General features: G+C 47.4%; 1 protein-coding gene across 1 annotated transcript in view; it reads left to right on the forward strand.

The window, feature by feature from the left end:
* LOC131482770 (cTAGE family member 9-like) overlaps positions 1-18,297 on the forward strand; it is a 565,689-nt gene that overhangs the window by 309,999 nt on the left and 237,393 nt on the right. The window lies entirely within an intron of this gene.

The raw sequence follows: 18,297 nt of genomic DNA on the forward strand, positions 1-18,297 counted from the left end.
GGTGGAGGAATCCACCATGGGAGGACGGTTTGGGGAGGGGTGGGGGGAATCCCAGTACCTATAAAACTGCGTCCCATAATGCAATGTATTTTAAAAAAGAAAAAGAAAAGAAAAAAATTGCTTAGGTCTTGTGAAAACAAACTGAACAGGCGAAGGGAAAATAGAGTTGAAATTCGAGGGTCCATGGAAGGTGCTAAGCCGGCTAAGCGCCTTCCCTGCAGCTGCCATGTAGCCAGGAGCCTGGGCAGCGCTTGCCTGGGCCTCAGGGAAGCAGGGCAGCCACCCTAGAGGACCACCCAGGACAGCCCGCGGTGGAATCTGAAGGAAGCATCCAGGGCTCTCCAGGGCAGCTGCTTGCTTTCCGGCACCCACACCTAAGAGCCGAGCTGTGGTTGCTTCTGCATTTACAAAATGCCTTTGCATTGATCCCACCACGCCTCAGAACACCACGGGCACGCCGAGCATGGCCGCAAAAATGGTTTGTGGCCAACACGGTGGGAGTTGCAGGGACACTAACGACCCCAGTGAGTTCAGAACCAATGGTGCATCCAGGGCGTGCCCACTTCTTGGGGCTCATAGGCCAAATGCGCCCAGAGCCCATTTCCTGCAAGCTGCCCCATCATTCATTTCGCTTCTGTCTTTCCCTAGGGCCCAAGGACTGGAATAAAGTTCTTTGCCTGCGCCCAGTGCCCAGAGCCCAGAACCAAGCATCCCCCTCTATGTTGACATCCCAGAACGTCAACATAGGCACAGCACCAGCCACATACTGGGGGCATCTGCGGGCTTGGGCCACACCCGAGGCCCTGAAGCACCCCGTTGAGCATCACGCGTGGAGGGTGCTGCCTTATCTGGACTGTTTCTTGCCAGTCCAGAGTGCACCAGGAAGCATCGGAGGGGGGGTGAGGGAGGGATTGCAATTTCTGAGTGGGGAGTCATCCTTGGAAGGCTTGCTTTGGAGCACAGCCATCATCACCATCACCATTCCCGTTAAGGACAGCAGGTACTGTCCTGGGCGGAGGAGGGTTGCAACACAGGTGCCTGGCGCAGATAAAGCGCTTAAACACCAAGAGGGGGCACCCCAGCTTTTATGCTTTAGTAGGAAAGTGTGATTGCAGAAACAATGATGGTTTACATTTTTAGCAGTCCAGAAGCTGCTTCCCCAGGAATTCGAATGAAACATCTTGGAGAGAAAGGGGGAAAGACATACATAGGAATCTTTACTGGCCCTTGCTTGGGCCCCTAGGCTGCTCGGCCCTGGCCGAGTAGACGCCACCAGCCCCAGGCCAGCGACCCTCTGGAGCTCCTGGCTAGGAACACAGAGATGCATCCATGAGTGTGAGCAAACCATCAGCAACCCAGAAGAAACGCAAAAGCAAAATGAAACTTACCCTTGTGAGCATTTATTTTTTGCTTTACTAAGCCCCCAAACACAATGCACTCATTGCCCTCTTGCAAACAGCTGCTCTAGGCTGCATCATTGAAGATTCTGATTCTAAACCCTGCGCCAGGTGCTCCTTTCTCACAATTCCGTACCTGGATGAATGCGTGAGGAGCCCACGATTTAATTTTTTTTTTTTTATTCTAGAAGTAACAGTAATGCAAGCAGTATTTATCCACCTCCCAGTTACACAAGCAATTTACCTGCTAGCTCATTTTATGCTACAGGATTGCTGCAGAGTAAACATCACAAAGCTTTATTAGTAACAGCACGCCACAGTGCTTATGGTAAGCCCAGCGCAATGGTGTGGCTCACTCATCAAGTTCCCCACAGCATCCCCACAGTTATTCCCACTTCAAAGATGATAATCTGCAGCAGTAGGCTGGGATTACCCAGTCATAGTGGCCGGAGTTGGGGGGTGGGGGTACCTGAAGCACGCTTGGTGGGATCTCAGACAGCTAGCAGAGGCTGAGGCTTCTCTGACTTGTAGCTGGCACATTGCAGGAGCCGAGACTGGAAGGTAAAATGTCCTGGGCTGTGACTGAGGCCTACTGCCCCCACCCACGGAGCCACCCTTGTGTGTGGCGGGTGGCCAGCAGCCCTTGGAGCCCTCGGAGCCTTCAGAGCCCTCAGAGCCAAGAGCCATAAGCATGGGCCCTGGGCACCACTTCAGAGCCAGAGCCAGGGTTCATGGCAAAGTGGCCTCCTCGGGTACTTCTGGGACCTTTCCTAGGCTGCTGGCACCTCCGTGGCCCAGGCACTTGTCTGAGGGAACCTCTAGGGGCTCTTTCTCTGGGATCCTTGGCACCATCCTGCGCAGTGCGAGGAAGTGCAGGACTTGGGGACCTGGGGTGCCACATGGAGAGGGATCACAAGAGGATTGGGCCTACCTAGTCACTGCAGCTGCCCGACTCAGCCAAAGGTCTGGCCTGTACCTCCCTCCAATACCCAGCACAGGCACCTCTGCTGGACTTGAGGCGTGCAAGACCTCTCCAGCAGGTTGTGCCTAGCTAGTCAACCTTCCCAGCTCTCAGCGCCACAGGAAACAGTCAGGGTGGAGCTGTGCTCCCCATGTAGGGGTGGAGGAAGGTCCAGAATTGGCCAGGAGGCAGTGATGAGGAGGCTCTGTCAAAGAGGGTGACAGCAGGGGCAGGGGAAATGGACTGCACTTTCTGCCCCATCTCTGTAAAGGGCATCAGTAAGACCTGCAGTTGTACACGTGTGAACATCTACGGAGAACAGGAGGAACTCTGCCATTGCAGTCATGTGGGAAGTGAAACATTGGATGAAAGTTTGTCTTTAACTCAAGTAAAATAAATAAATCTTGAGAGAAAGAGAGAAAGAGAGAGAGAGAGAGAGAGAGAGAGAGAGAGAGAGAGAGAGAGAGAGAGAGAGACTGCAAAGGTGTTCCCTGCGGGGCTGACGCCAAAACTGCCTCCTGCAGGACTGGGATACTTTCAGGCCGTGGTTCTAGTCCGAGCTCCTCTGCTTCCCATCCAGCTTCTTGCTGATGTGCCTGGGAAAGTAATGGAGGATGGCTCAAGTATTTGGCCTTTGTATCCATGTGAAAGATCTGGAAGAATCTCCTGACTTTGGACAGACCCTCTACAGCCATTTGGGGGGTGTCTCTGCAACTTTATCTTTGAAATACATCATGACTTCCCATCCCAGAGGAGGCTGGACTGAGCTATGTACCAGGACTCCTGTCCTTTAACACATCAGCTGTCTACAGATGGGTGCCTTGGGCCTCAGTGTCCCTATGTCTGAGTGCTCACAAGGAAATCTGGGGAGATTAAAAAGTGCAGATGCTCCTCCACTTATGCTGGAGTCCTATCCATCCAGATAAACCCTTTAGAAATTGAAAATATCCTGATTGAAAGTGGAAAGTGCCTTCACTGCCCAGAGCCCTTGGAACCTCGCAGGGTGGCCACCCAGGGCACTGTGTTGTGTGTGGGCTGATTCCTTGATGCTAGGGCTTCCTGGGAGGTGTCAGTGCCCTAATGGTGAGAAAACATCCGATGGCATACTGTTACCCGGGTGAAGATCAAAACTCAATGTGAAGTTCTACTGAATGTACAACATTTTTCACATGATTATGAAGTTGAAAAATCCCAAAACCGAGCCATGGTAAATTGGGCACAGTTGAAACCAGATAGTCCTGGCCAGGATCTTTGCAAAGAAATTACATCAGCTGCTCAGGGGATACTACCTAGAGGCGGTGTGTTTTTCAAAGCTGCTCTGGGTCCAGTATGCAGCCAGGCTTGATGCAACTGCTATCAATGTTTACGGAAGTTTGGGAAAAAGCCAACAGTCACCTTGGAAGTTCGAAGGAGACACTTCCGACTGGAGATCCTGGTCTCAGCTTGAAACCACGTGGGTGCCTGTGACTGCCCAAGCCAGAGAGCTGAGGATAGCTTCTCCGGAAAATCCAACACCAGCAAGAAAAGAGGGGTGGGGGGAGGAAAGGAGACTAGGAAAGAGGATCATTGGAGGAACTTTCGACACAGGAGTAAAACCTGTAAGTTTAGTCTCCTGGAAGCCAAGAGAGAAGAGAATGCCGTGGCTCTCACAGAGATCAATAGAGCCCACACTACCAAGAAGCTGAATGGAACTTGAGCTTTTGGCAGTCTTGGGTGGACTGAGCCAACAGCAAGATGGCGGCATGAGAAGTCAATGCATATGAGCTAAGAGAGGCAGTGCTTCTTTCTTCAGCAGGCCAGGGATCAGGGGACGTGGCGTTGACCAGCTCTAAGCCCCTCCCCAAGAGCACCAGTGTCCCTTTGCCTCCCGTGGGAAATTGGGAAAACACCTGGCAGTTATTTTCAACAACCAAATCCAAGTGGGGTTCCCTGCCATGGCCCAGACACACCCTCCCCCACTTCCCCCATCTTCCTGCAGCACACACAAATACATCTGCCCATGGGAAGGCAAACAGAGACTCCAAGGCAGAATATGGAACTGATTTTGAATGTCAGAAGCCGCATCTGACTCAGGGTGAAGCTGTCTGCTAAAGCCAGGTGGCAAATGAAGCACAGCAGCCATGAATACCCACCACAAAAGTCAGTGCAGGAGCTGCCAAGCCTTCAGGGCCTGACTGTTGCCTAACAGGAAACCCATGGAGCAAAACCACCTATACTCCTCCTCCAGAATGGTTGACCACTATAAGGACATGCAGAGAGCTTGCAATGAGCAAAAACCCACAGAACACACACACACACACACACACACACACACACACACACACAACAGAAGCATCCAGCTTGGGGGAATCTAAGAATACAAAATCACCAGTGTGTGGCTTCCTCACCAGCGGCTGAGCTGCCTTTGGAGCTGTTCTGACAGAGCCAAATCCATCCCTGCTAGGTTTGAGCCAGTAGTGCTTGCCTGGGCTGTGTGATTGACACTTTTACTCTCCAATTTTCTGCTGCCTGAAGCATTAAAGTGGCAATTCTGGAGTCAGTATAAAGGAGGTAGCCTGGGCTCAGAGCCCCTAATTCCAATCTGCAAACAAAAAGCTTTTAGGAGACCTTCTTCCTTTGGCATTAGCCTTAGATCCCAAACTGTCTCTCACAGACACTTTGCCCAAAATGTAACCCAAGCAGATCACAAAGTACTTCTGCAGGTGGCAATTAAAACTGCTGAGTTCTTCCCTGGTAATAACAGGTTAGGAGGACTATCTATGAGCACGGAGTACACCTCACAATCTTTATTTGTGACTCCTTATCCTTATGACAGGGGGATGTGGTGGGAAAATCCCTGTGCATTGCATGTCAGAAGAGCTAGGTCTGTCACAGGTTTGCCGTGTGACATCAGACAACTGACTTTGATGGTTTCAATCTGGGTTTTTCCAGCCTGTAGAAACAAGAAGGTTGGGCTAGATAGTAGTCTTGCCTCTGCTTTTTTGTGTTTGGAAAATCTGTGACATTGTTCTATAGCTAAATAGGCATTCATCCACGTTCATCAAATGTGCTAGGGCTTGGAAGAAAAACATCCTGCACATTGGACAGTTATAAAACAGGTATTTATTTATCTCAAATATTTATTTCATGTATTTGAAAGACAGTCACAGAGAGAGGGGAGGGAGGATGAGGCAGAGAAAGATCTTTCATCTCCTGGTTTAAGCCAAAGCCAGGAACCAGGAGCTTCTTCCAGGTATTCCACATGGGTGCAGGGGTCCATGTAATTGGACCATCCACTGCAGGCATAGCTCAACAGGTAACTGGATTGAAAGTGGAGTGGCTGAAACTCAAACTGGTGCTTGCAAAGAATGTCAGGCATCGCAGACCCCACAAATATTTATTTAGCAAATATTTTGTAAGGCATAGTGACATATCTCTGAAACACAAAGTTGAAAGCAATGAAGTTCTTATTCTCAAATATCTAGGAATATTCATGAATTATGTGACATGTGAGTAGATCTATTTTGAAGTAAAATGATGTATGCACTCCTATCTCTAACTCCTCCATCATATCCACTTACATGACACAATGCTCTGTCCAAAACGTATGCAAAACGTGTGCAAAATAAACTATTGATTTTATCATGCTCAAGGATATTTTTATGTGCATACACACATACATACACATGCATGCTTATCTCTACCATATAAGAAATACACATTTGTTTGTGCTTTTGGTTAAAAAGAGGATGGTTCCGGACCTGAGAGTTGCCAGTATTTTCACTCTTCTAAGCTTGTACACTCCTATACTTCATCAAATGCGAAAGCCCTTGGATTCGTTAACCCACAGCCCATAGCTCTGCCATTTGTGGATGTCCTTGTAGCCCTCTCGCCAGTGACTCCTGGTTCAGACAGTTGCCCACTAGCAAGGCCTTCTGCACCAGGCTACATGACTCAAGGCCCAGGGAGGAAGGGCAATGCAGAGTCTTTGTTGAAAACTTATTTTAAAATGTTAAGATGCTGAGGTCACGAGGTGTTTATTCTAGCAGTGTAGTTGCCTGCAACACACATCAGGGTACTCGGGATCCACACTCAGCTCCAGGTCCTCATTCTAACTCCCCGCTAATGCAGGCTCCAACAAGGGTGATGCTTCGAGCTATTAGATCCCTGCTATCTATGTGGGAGATGCAGTCTGAGTTCCTGGCTTGAACTCCACCCAGTGCCAGCAGTTAAAACAGTGAGGAATGCGCCAAAAAATGGACTTGCACTCTATCCCATTCTCAGGAGTCTGTATAACATCATTTTTAAAAAATTTGTTTATTTTATTACAAAGTCAGATATACAGAGAGGAGGAGAGACAGAGAGGAAGATCATCTGTCCGATGATTCACTCCCCAAGTGAGACGCAACAGCTGGTACGTGCTGATCTGAAGCTGGGAACCTGGAACCTCTTCCGGGTCTCCCACACGGGTGCAGGGTCCCAATGCATTGGGCCATCCTTGACTGCTTTCCCAGGCCTCAAGCAGGGAGCAGGATGGGAAGTGGGTGTGCCGGGATTAAAACCGGCGCCCATATGGGATCCCGGGACTTTAGCCGCTAGGCCACGCCACTGGGCCCTATCTTCATTTGTTATTCTGGGTTCTTGTCCCCATAGAGATAGGAATTCAAAGCAGTGAAGATATAAATACAGTCTTCGAGTGAGTGAATATAGATTCATGTGTGTGCATAGACCACTCCATATGGAGACATCGTGATGAGTGAGTCAGGAAGTGGCCTGGGAGGAGAGACACAGGGAGGAGATCAGCAAAGGACACAGAGCAAGACAGAGCTGCTCTTCCCCATGCATGGGGGTGATGTCCTAATAGAACATAAAAATGGGGTGGGGTTCACTGTGTGGGAAGCTTTGTGGGAGGTTCATGGTTGCCTTCATATAGAGTTTAACCTTGAAGAAGTCATTCTGGCACCCCTTCCTCCCTCGACCTAAAGGAGATACAGGTGCATCATGGGAAAGTGGGTATTCTGGAATGACAGGTGATGGGAGGCCTGGGGATGCCTGGAGGCCTGGTCCCTCAGTGGCTACATGCTTCTGAGTGATCCCACGATGGGCTCCTTCCCACTGACACTTCCTGCCAATCCTTCCTCTACAGGCCGACAGAGTGTGGAGGAATAATCAAAGATGGCAGAGCAGGAGCAGGAGGTTACAACATCAGAGGACATCCTCGGAGCTGTCAGGGATAAGCCTCACCCTGCATAAAATGAGACAGCAGGGATCAGAGAGCTATGATATGTCTCTCTCTCTCTCTCTCTCTCTCACACACACACACACACACACACACACACACACACATAACTATTGCAGGAGGCTGCAGAGCTGGTGAAAGCCAGAGCTGAGGGCAACCCTGGCCTTACAATGCTGGTCCAGGGTCCTTCTGCATAAACAGATTCTCTGAATAAAGATACTTTTTCATGCACCATCTAAATAGCTGCACATAGCTTCTGCTATGTGAAGGTAAGGGGGTGAATTCTGATATGAAGCTGCATGGTCAGAGCCTAACATGGCAGGCCCCCTCTCCTGGGGCCCTGTCCTCCTGTGGCCTGGGAGGATAGCTCCTTCCCTCGCACACCTGCAGAACACTCCTGCTCTGTTTTTATCTAGTGTGATGGCTGGAGACTTACAGAGTGAATGGGTTTCAGTATCAGAATGGGGTATTTCCCTGGGAGCAAGAAACTTAGCTATCTATAGGACAAGAAAAGAGTCAGGGACAGGCAAGAAAGTCCCTTTCGTTGGACCTAGGAAGCACCTGCTAAGAGGATCTGAGGAGTCAGGTGTAGATGCGTCAGCAGGTACAGGGCCAAAACTGCAGATGACTTTCCCAGTGGTTCCCAATGCCCACCTGGTCTCTGCCCACCTTACTATTCTGCCAGTGATCTGTCTGCTCCTGAGAAACTTTCATCTCACGAAGTTTAATGCTTCTAGGAATTAAGCAGGTGGATGCCTCTTTGTGAGTGAGCTGCTGGATGAGAGTTAGCTCACAAGTCACAAAACAACCTGCCTTGGGACAGTTCCTCTTCTCATCTCCTTGTCCTTAACCCTCCATGGTTCTCATTCCACAGATCCAAGTCTCCCAGACACATCACTTCTGTTTTCCAGCAGACCAAAGCCAGAAGCCAGGAACTTCATACAGGCCTCTCATGTGTGTGCAGGGGTTCAAGCACTTGGACTATCTGCCATTGTTTTTCCATGTGCATTATAGCAGGGAGCTGGAACAGAAGTAGAGCAGCCAGGACTTGAACAAGCACCCATATGGAACATGGGCACCACAACTGGGGGCTTGGCCTGTTGTACCACGGTGCCGGCCCCTGTCTGTGCTGGCTCTCTGTCTGTTGGTTTTATGCAATGATGACCAAGCCTTGCTCTTCCCATCTGCCTCCACCCAAGGTTTTCACAGAAAACCCTGAAAGAATTGTTTGCACAGGTGTGACTTGTTGAGGCTCCCTTTGCTTTTGGCTGCTCAGTTTTATACGTCAGTTCCCAGGAGTTCAGTCTATCTAACACATCCTCTTCATCTTTCTTCCGAAACTTAACGACACAGCAAACAAAAAGCACAAGAAAAGGTTTTTAGTTCTCTTTAACACAATTGGGTTGTGCCAGTGTTTCCAAAAAGAATACTAGAAATCTGGGAGCCAGGGTGTGCCACATTGCTGATCTGGGACTAGCAAGGCTAGTCCTAAGCAGATAGCACCTGCAGTATGCCACCATGCTGGTCTGGAAGCAGCAGGCAGGGGCCTAAAGGCTTCTAGGTGATCACACTGACAGCATGCCACTGTGCTAAGCCAGGGACCTGAGGGCAGAACCTTGGGAGGCTTGGGGAGACTTCACCGATGGCCTTTAACATCACCAAGAGGCCTGGGCTTTCGTAGCCAGTTAGTTCAGACAAAATAATATCAATGATATCAAGGACCAGAGCAAGAGGGTGTGTCTCCTGGCATCAGAGCACACAGTGCCTACTGTGCCACCTCCTCCTGAGCAGGTGAGTGGGTCATGCCTAGGTGCACAAAACTGACAAGTCAGCCTGCTCCAATGAATCAATTGAGGTCCTTATGTGCCATTCAAAAGATAAATAGGCCAGCGATGGAGTGAGGATGACAATGAAGGAAACACAGCCACTGGCACCAGCTGGAATATTTCTGGCTCATGAAGCGGACACATTAAATGAGATGGGGAGAGATGGCAAGATCTATGCCACAAATTATCAGGAAGTAGCTACAGAAGATGAGCTGAATCTACATCTCTCAGCAACTCTCAATAGTAATAGTCAAGGGGCTGCTTTAACTGGCTAGTCCTCCACCTGCAAGAGCCAGCATCCCATGTGGGTTGCTCCGCTACCCATTCAGATCCCTTCTTACAGCCTGAGAAAGCAGCAGAAGATGGCCCAAAGCCTTGGGACTCTGCACTCACATGGGCGATCCAGAAGTTCCTGGTTCCTGATTTTGGATTGGCTCAGCCTTGAATGTTGTAGCTATTTGAGGAGTAAACCAGTAGATGGAAGATCTTTTCCCTCTGTCTCTCATCTCTGTAAATCTACCTTTCCCATAAAAATAAATAAATCTTTTAAAAAAGAATAAAGGTCAAAAATCTCTGAGGGAGATATGAAATGGGGCAAGCAGGTACCTAGTTTAAAGTCATGCATTGGAAGCCGTATCATTCCCCATTAATACTGTCTACCTCTCATTCAAATAACCCCAACCCCAGGATGTACACCACACCTCCGATTTGGGAGTATCATGTAACCACAACCCTTTTCAGGTTCATAAAAAGCCAGGCAAGGTGTCAGCATGGTAGCTCCACCAGCAAGCACCAGCATCCTATGTGGGCACCAATTCAAGTCCCAGCTTGGGCCTTGGGCCACTGAATACCCATGGGAGTCCCGGAGGAAGCTCTTGGAGGAGCTTCAGATTGGCTCAGCTATGGCTGTTGTAGCTACTTGGGGAGTTAACCAGCAGATGGAAAATCTTTCTGTCTCTCCTCTTTTCTGTAATTCGCCTTTCCAAAAATACAATACAATACAATACAATTAAATTAAATTAAATTAAACTTGAAGACATAGAAGTGAAGCACTAGGAAGGAGCCTTCTCTATCTTACAAGCGCAAGAAGAAAAATAGAGACACCTCTCTTCCACTTTTCTCTCTCTGTACACTCACTATCCTTGAATGCATGTCTATAATTTTCTCACCATTTAAATCAATTTTATTTAAAAAGAAACAACTGAGTAATAAAAAAAAAAGAAACCTGGGAGGGAGGTGGATATTTAGCACAGTGGTCAAGTCTCCTCTTGGGACGCAGCATCTTGTAGCTAAGTGGCTGGGTCCCTGGCTTCTTCACTCCCCATCCAGCCTCTTGCCACTGCATGCTATGAGGCAGCATATGGTGGCCCAAGTGCTGGCTCCTGGACACATGGTCACTAGGCTCCTGACTCACGATCCATAGGCCACTGTGGGCATTTGGGGAGTAAATCATCCAATGGAACTTCTACGTCTATCACTCTCTGTCTCTCAAGTAAAATGAAAATAAATTCAAAACAAGTGAACAAGAAAGCACTTAAATGGCAGGACTGGGCACCAGAGTCTCTGTAAATACAAACCCAAAAGTGGTCACTTTAAGCTGTTGACACTTGGGGGAATTATGTGTGATGTGTACCATGGCCCCCATCCAATCCCTTGGCCAGGCTTCTAACCATTTTCTGCTTGAGAAAGTAGTGCCTGACAAACACAGGCCAAGCAGGATTATGAGCCTACTGTTTCCCCTCCAGAAAGTCTCCTCATGGACAGCTCTCCCACGCAAGCCTACAGTGTAAGGTCAGCCTCACCACACAGCAAATGCAGAGAGATTTCTCCCCTCACCCTGATCAGGCCAATCCGAATTTGTTTGCCTTTGCTAAAATTGCCTGTAAATGGAATTATGCCCTGAGAACTTTGTGTTGTTGTTGTTGTTGGCAGCAGGGTAAGGGATGTAGTGAGTCTGATTTTTCATTTGTTTGATGTTTTGCTCAAGAGACTGGCAGACAAAGAGGAGACTTCCGATCTGTTGATTCACTCTTCAAACACCTGTAGCAGCCAGGGCTTGGACAGGCCCGAGTTGGGAGCTGGGAGCTCAGTCTAAGGCTCCCAAATGAGTGTCAGAAACCAGTCACATGGGCCACTCACTGCCTCCCAGAGTGCACATTAGCAGGAAGCAGGACCAGGACTTGATCCCAGGCACACAAATATTTGATGCTTGCACCCCAGTCAATGTGTAACCACTAGGCCAGATACTCACTCCCTCACGTCTTTAATTTTTTTTTCAATTTTGTTACTTCCATACTTTAGTGCTTGCATCTCATGTAGGCCTCTGATTAGGGTGGGAAGGGGCAAGGTGCACAGCTGGGTGGGTGAGATAATCTTTTAGCTTTTACTTCTTTTCTTACTCCTGGGTCCACAGCAGAAGGGAGTAGGGCAAGGAAGCTCCTTACTGTGAAACTACAGCAGCCCCTGGGGATGGAGATGGCCCTCTGATATTGTCTTTAATATGTTTACCAGCATGACTTTTTGGAGATATATCTGTAACATAGTGTGTGTCTTTCTTGTTGGTGACAGGGATGTTCCTGCTGAATGTGTCATAATTTGCTCATTCACTCTTCTGTTGTCAAACATTTGAGAAGTTTCCACCTTGGGGCTGTTGCGGTCTTGAAAACTGTCCTGCTGAGCTTAGGCCTTATATCAATGGATCTAAGAGGGCGAACTCAGTCCAATTATGGTACTGGAGGTGGAGCTCTGGGCAGTGATGGGATTGGGTTGGGTTGCTTGAAGCAACTCCTGGTATTAAACCTTGGTGATTTTATCAGACCACACATACACACATCTGCTTTTTTGCCAAGTGCCACTCAGCACCCTGCCCAAAGAGCACCACAAACAGAGACTAAAGTTTGGGCCTCACTCTATCTTGGTCTCTGGGCCAAAATCAGCCTCTTTCCTTTAGAAAGTGAGGTGCCACAGATATTTCATTACAGTGATGAAAACCTGACTAATACAGGGCGGTGATGAATTACCTGAAAAGCCTTGATATTATTAAATCATGAAGTTGAAAGAGTGGGAGGGAGAGAGAGAACAAAATCAAATTTAGTTCCCATCTACAATTCAGAGCTCAGGAATTGGCAGACACATTTGGTGAACAAGAAGTGCCGCTAGGTCACTTTATTTTTGGAAACTATTAATGTTAAAGCTTATACACACTTCCACTTGGCAGATTCTCTCTAGATACCAATTTTTGTGATTTAGCAATTGTATAAATGCCAGCCTCTTCTCCAACTTCATATTTTTCTCCACTGTCCACAAGGAGGAATGAGGCTGACTTCATTGCCTCATAGGAAAAGTGAGGGAATCCAGTATGATTCGCCCTGGTGAAAAATTGGCCCATATGCCTTCTCACACAGGTCATTTGAGTCCTTCTGTAGATTGAGTTCTAGAGAATTTAATGATAACTGTCCCCAGATGTCTGTTATATATGCATCCATTAATTTAAAAGAAGCCATTAAAGAACCCTAGGAAAAAATACAAAATGGGTTGCATTGAAACATGATTTAACTTACTCACTGCCTTCACGAAGCAATTTTGGTGATGGAAGACATGCCACCCAAAAAGCAAAACCATCTAACAAATTTGAGAATAAACCAGCATACTCAAGCCATAGTGTCCATGTTCCTAGCCAGGAATGCAACATTCTCTTCACTCGAATCATTCATTTCCTTTTTAATAGGTCACAAACCATTTACCTTGAGTTAGCATTGAGCCAATGTATACTGTGAAGGGGACAAAGAAGGAGAGAAAATTTGCTGGGTATAAGGTGGCCTTGTTTTCTTACAGTCCAATCACTTGCATATCAGGAATCGCACCCCATCTTTGGCTCTGATTCTATTGTGGCAAGAGTAAAGGACTTTCCTCTATTTTTATACTTGAGAAATAATGGTAATATGCCTAGAAACGCTGATGAATGTCATTTTTGCACGTGTCACTGTGAGAAAATAGTGTTATGTACACTGCACCATTAAGCTAAAGAGAATAATTAACAAGAAAAGTCCACTGTGATGTGAAAAATAGACCAACCAGTACATTTATCTACAGGAAGAATAAATCACTAAACAAATATTTTAATGGCCTTAACATGCAATTCTCTAAGGTGACCAGTCGGAGTACTCATTAGAAGGTTTACTTTCATGGGGTGTAGAGATTGCTGGAGATTTACCACTGCGCTTACAACAAACTCACAAGAGAAACATTGCATAATCGCATTGTGTTCAATGGGCATATTATGAAGGAGGTGGATGGGCTGAAGTACTGAAAGAAGAATAAATAAATAAATAACTTTGGCAAGGAAATGCCACAGTCTAGCAGCAATACTGAAAACACTGAGCCCTCTACCTAGGTTTCTACCTCCTTTGCACTCTGTTTCCCTTTAGGCTGCACTCCCTGTTAATTTAGAAGTCCATAACATAAGATTAACATTCAGTAAATATTTGCAGAAAAGAAAAATGTTTAACCCAATGTATTTCTTAACCTTCTACTAAGCCTCTTTCAAAAATTAGAGAATTTTGTATGTGTTCTATGCTGTCAAAAAGTATCCCCTACTTTTTAATTAGCAAGACTAATACAAACTTGGGCCTGGCATGGTGGCTCAGTGGTTAAGGTCCTCGCATTGTGCACCCATGGATACCATATGGGTGCTGGTTCTAGTCCTGGGGGCCCTGCTTCCCATCCAGCTCCCTGCTTGTGGCCTGGGACAGCAGTTGAGGACATCCCAGATCTTTGGGACTCTGCACCCTCGTGGGAGACCCAGAAGAGCTCCTGGCTCTTGGCTTCAGATTGGCTCAGTTCCAGCCATTGCGTTCACTTGGGGAGTGAACCACCGGAAGGAAGATCTTCCTCTCTGTTTCTCCTCCTCTCTGTATATCCACCTTTCCAACAAAAACAAGTAAATCTTAAAAAAAGAAAATTATATATATATTAAAAAAACTAGTACAAACTTACCTGAGCAGGTTCATCAATGCAAAAATGAAAAAAATTAGGCAAATATGGCAGTTCTCTTAACTAAAGCCATTGCCAGCCCTCAGGAATAATGTCTTGAACTGTCAGTATTTATTTTTTCTATGTTATTCCACATACATGGAGATTTTTGAAATTTTCTGAACACAATTTATTATATTATACCTAGTTTGCTGTTTTCTCAGTGACTTTTCTCAAGTTTGTGTAAAAGAATATAGCAGCATGTAAGGGGAAAATTTCCCTTTCAACCACGAGCCTACTCAAGAGATACCCACTGAGTCTTCATTGTCCTATGCTGGTGTCCCTGAGCCCATGGTGTCACCCAGCTGTGGAAATCTCAGGGAATTCACATGTTAGTAACCAGCTGTGGCATCTAATTGCAACCCCCCCTGGAGAGACTTAATTCTAATTCTAAAAATCAGTCAAACAAGTGGATTCTTGAATAGCACTTCCTACATATGGTTTTGTGTGATCCTTTGCAAGCCAATTGTGCTTTTGAATCTTTACGTTTAGCCTAAAAAGTGTCTTGCACCCTATTGCTTTGCTATGTACATATTACAGCCAGGTTATAGTTCCACCCCCATCTCTGCTTTTGAAAAAATTTGTTTGTTTTAAAGCAGTCTCAGAGAGAGAGGAAGAGACAGAGATCCTCCATCTGCTGGATCATTCCCCAGATGGCTGCAACAAACAGGGTTAAGTCAGGAGCCAGGAGTTTCTTCTGCTTCTCCCATGTGGGTACAGAGGCTCAAGCACATGGGCCGTCCTGTGCTGCTTTCCCAGGCCATTAGAAGGGAGTTGCATCCAACGTAGAGCAACCAGGACTTGAACTAGTGCTCATATGGGATGCAGGCATCATAGGAGGCTTCTTAACACACTGTGGCACCATGCCGGTCCTAAGGTTGAGATTCTCTAATGTCTAAATTGGGAATTTGTAATGTCCCTTACACCACCAAGCTACCACCAAACCAGAGTGTTAACAACAACAACAACAAAAAAAACCAACCAAACAAAACAGCTTAATAAGAAGTCAGCCTGGTCACATTGCAAAAAACCTGTTGTCCTATCTTGGAGAATATTCCAGTATAGGGCAGTTATCAGTTGTGGTGTTTTGGAGAAAAAAGCTAAATACCTTAGGGTCAGCGCAATGGCTCAATTGTCTTGGGATCCTACATGGCATGCATCCCAAATGCAAGTCCCAGCTGCTCCACTTCCCACCCAACTCCCTGCTTAAGGCCTGGGAAGGCAGTAGAAGATGGCCCAAAGCCTTGATACTCAGCATCCATGTGGGAGACCCAGAAGAAGCTCCTGGCTCCTTGCTTCTGATCAGCTAGGCTGTGGCTATTGTGGCCATTTAGGGAATAAACCAGCAGATAGAAGATCTTTCTCTACTTCTCTCTGTAAATTTGCATTTCCAATAAAAAAGTAAATATTAAATATGGGCATATATAGAAGGCTAAGCCCTGTGGATTATCTCGTTTTCTGTTTGTCCAGGCCACAGACTTGCATACATATGCATATACTGCTTAAGACTTTGATTGCCTAAAGGAGATTCAACTTTCAGGACACTGGTGCCAGCACTGTCTAAAACCCAGTCCTTCATCTTAAAAGTAAATGCAAACCTTACATGAAGGGGACTATTTCTAAGGCTATTTATTAATGTTGTTACCCTTCCATACTGCGGAATAGTTGGGGCCGTTCCTCCTGTGAAGGGACAGTCCTGGTGAGTTTGTTTCCCTGGTCTCCCACGGGTTCCCCAAGTCAGACTACAGTAGCACGGCACAGATATCCCATTGAGGTTCTAGGGTGACCATGGGCCAGTGGCAAGCTGACTGCCTTCCTTTTTTGCATGGGCTGCGAAGATAATGTGAGCATCTGTATAGTTCCAAATGGGAATAACTCTGCCCATTTCCTCTGCCTGGGCAAGAAGACCTTTCTGAGATGAATGGTTTTAAGGACAAGGAAGTATTTGCTGAGGCCTGGAATGAGGTAGCGCTGGGTGAATCCAGAAAACATCTCAAGCTGACATCTGCGAGGGAGTACATGTTCAGTCCCGTTCTTTGGGAACTTGTCACTTTCCTTTTTATCTTAAGATTTGTTTATTTAGATGGGGAGAGTCAAGATGACTGACCAAGGAAGGTTGGTGTAGAGGAAGGTACGGAGAGAGAGGGACAGAACGTGGCAGAGGAGAGAGCGGCAAAGCAAAGAACTACAGGGAAAGCTGCGCAAAGCTTCCTGGATATCAAGTTGTCAAGAAGAACCACACTACTCGGAAGAACAGACAGAGAAGAAAGGCAGGGAAGTTAGCAAGGAGCTTGAAACGTGGTGAGTCACAATCCGAGGCAAGGGGAGTGCCAGCAGGGGACTCAGCTGACCTAGAAGAGACAGAGAGAGTGGGAAGGATTGCCTTTTGTGAATATCCCCACAGTTGCAGTGGAGGTCCGCAAGAGGGCAGGAGACCCCAGTGGTGGGCGAACCAAGCAGGGGTGGCAGCTAACCGGGGGGGGCCCTCAGAACTCTCCCTGAGTGCCACATGGAGCCCAATGTTGCTTGATGCCCCTGCCCCCGGCAGAATTTCCAGTGACTGAAGCTGCATGAGCACCTGTCAACACAGCAGCTAGCGGATCACGCCCGGAAACTACATAGTGGTGCTAGTGCCAGCGACATGGGGGCGCCCAGGGTCCCCACATCGCAGGGGCAGCAGTGCTACAGGACCCCTCAGATGTCACATCCTGACAGTGCCCCAGGGATCCTAATCCTGTTCAGTGCCACATCCCCCCGGGCAGAATTTCCAGTGACCAAAGCTGCGTGAGCGCCTGAGGTTCCCGTCAGCACAGGGGCTGGGCAGAACATGCCTGGTAACTCCTTGGTCATGCTGGTGCTGATTCCAGCAACGTGGGGGCGCCTAGGGCCTCTCTGAGCATAGGGGACTGGTGGAGCATGCTTTGATTTTGCATGGCAGCGGGCCACCAGGGGAAGGAAACCCCAGCAGAGGGGGTGGGGCTGGAGGCCTTAAAAGGGCCATGGTTCCGAGGCCTATAAGTAGAGCCTTTGGCGGCCTGATGCTGACAACTAGAGACAAAACCCTTGGTGGCGACAAGAACCAAGCCAAACTACGAGGGTGCCAAGAGGCCAGGTGGAAGTAGTGCACAAGAGCACAGGGGTCACGAGGAGTATGCCTCAAACCTGCACCCACCCAAGGCCTGAGACATGCTCACTTGCAGGACTGAGATGTGCTGAGTGTCTTCCAAATCTGTCTAGAGCAGAGACACGAAGTCCCAAGGCTACAAAGTGTTGCTCCTGCACTGCACCCCTGAACAAGCACACAAGACAATGCCATAGCTAACACAGCATTAGGAAACCCGGCTACAGAGGGCTATATGCATCCAGGGGGTAAACAAAGCTACCCAACCCCCACCCCCACAAGACGTCCTCAATAGAACTCCAAGAAATGCTCTTTAGACTGCCCACCAAATAGCAGTAGCAGGACCACACCTAATCCAGGCTACTGCACTGAGATCAGAAACTGTGGACAAGCAAGTCAGAGAATAAATTCCCCAAAACAACAAGAAAAAACAATGCAATTGAGAGAGGTATCAGAAGAAGTAATGATTCAGATGAGAGAACCAGAACTCCCCCCACAAAATGACCAAAAGCCAATATCAATTTTGGAATTGCAAGATGAAGACATTGAAACACTACCAGACAAGGAATTTTAAAAATAATTATAAAATTCATCAGAGACAGTGAAAAGCACTGGGAAGACTTCAAGGAATTCAAGAACCACATAGTCACAGAAATACATCAAGTCAAAAGCAAAATCCTTGACTTAAAGCACAAAGTTGAGAGCTTAACCAACAGAATAAATATACCAGAAGATAGAATCTC

The sequence above is a fragment of the Ochotona princeps genome, chromosome 20, assembly GCF_030435755.1.
Source record: "Ochotona princeps isolate mOchPri1 chromosome 20, mOchPri1.hap1, whole genome shotgun sequence".
Taxonomy (NCBI): domain Eukaryota; kingdom Metazoa; phylum Chordata; class Mammalia; order Lagomorpha; family Ochotonidae; genus Ochotona; species Ochotona princeps.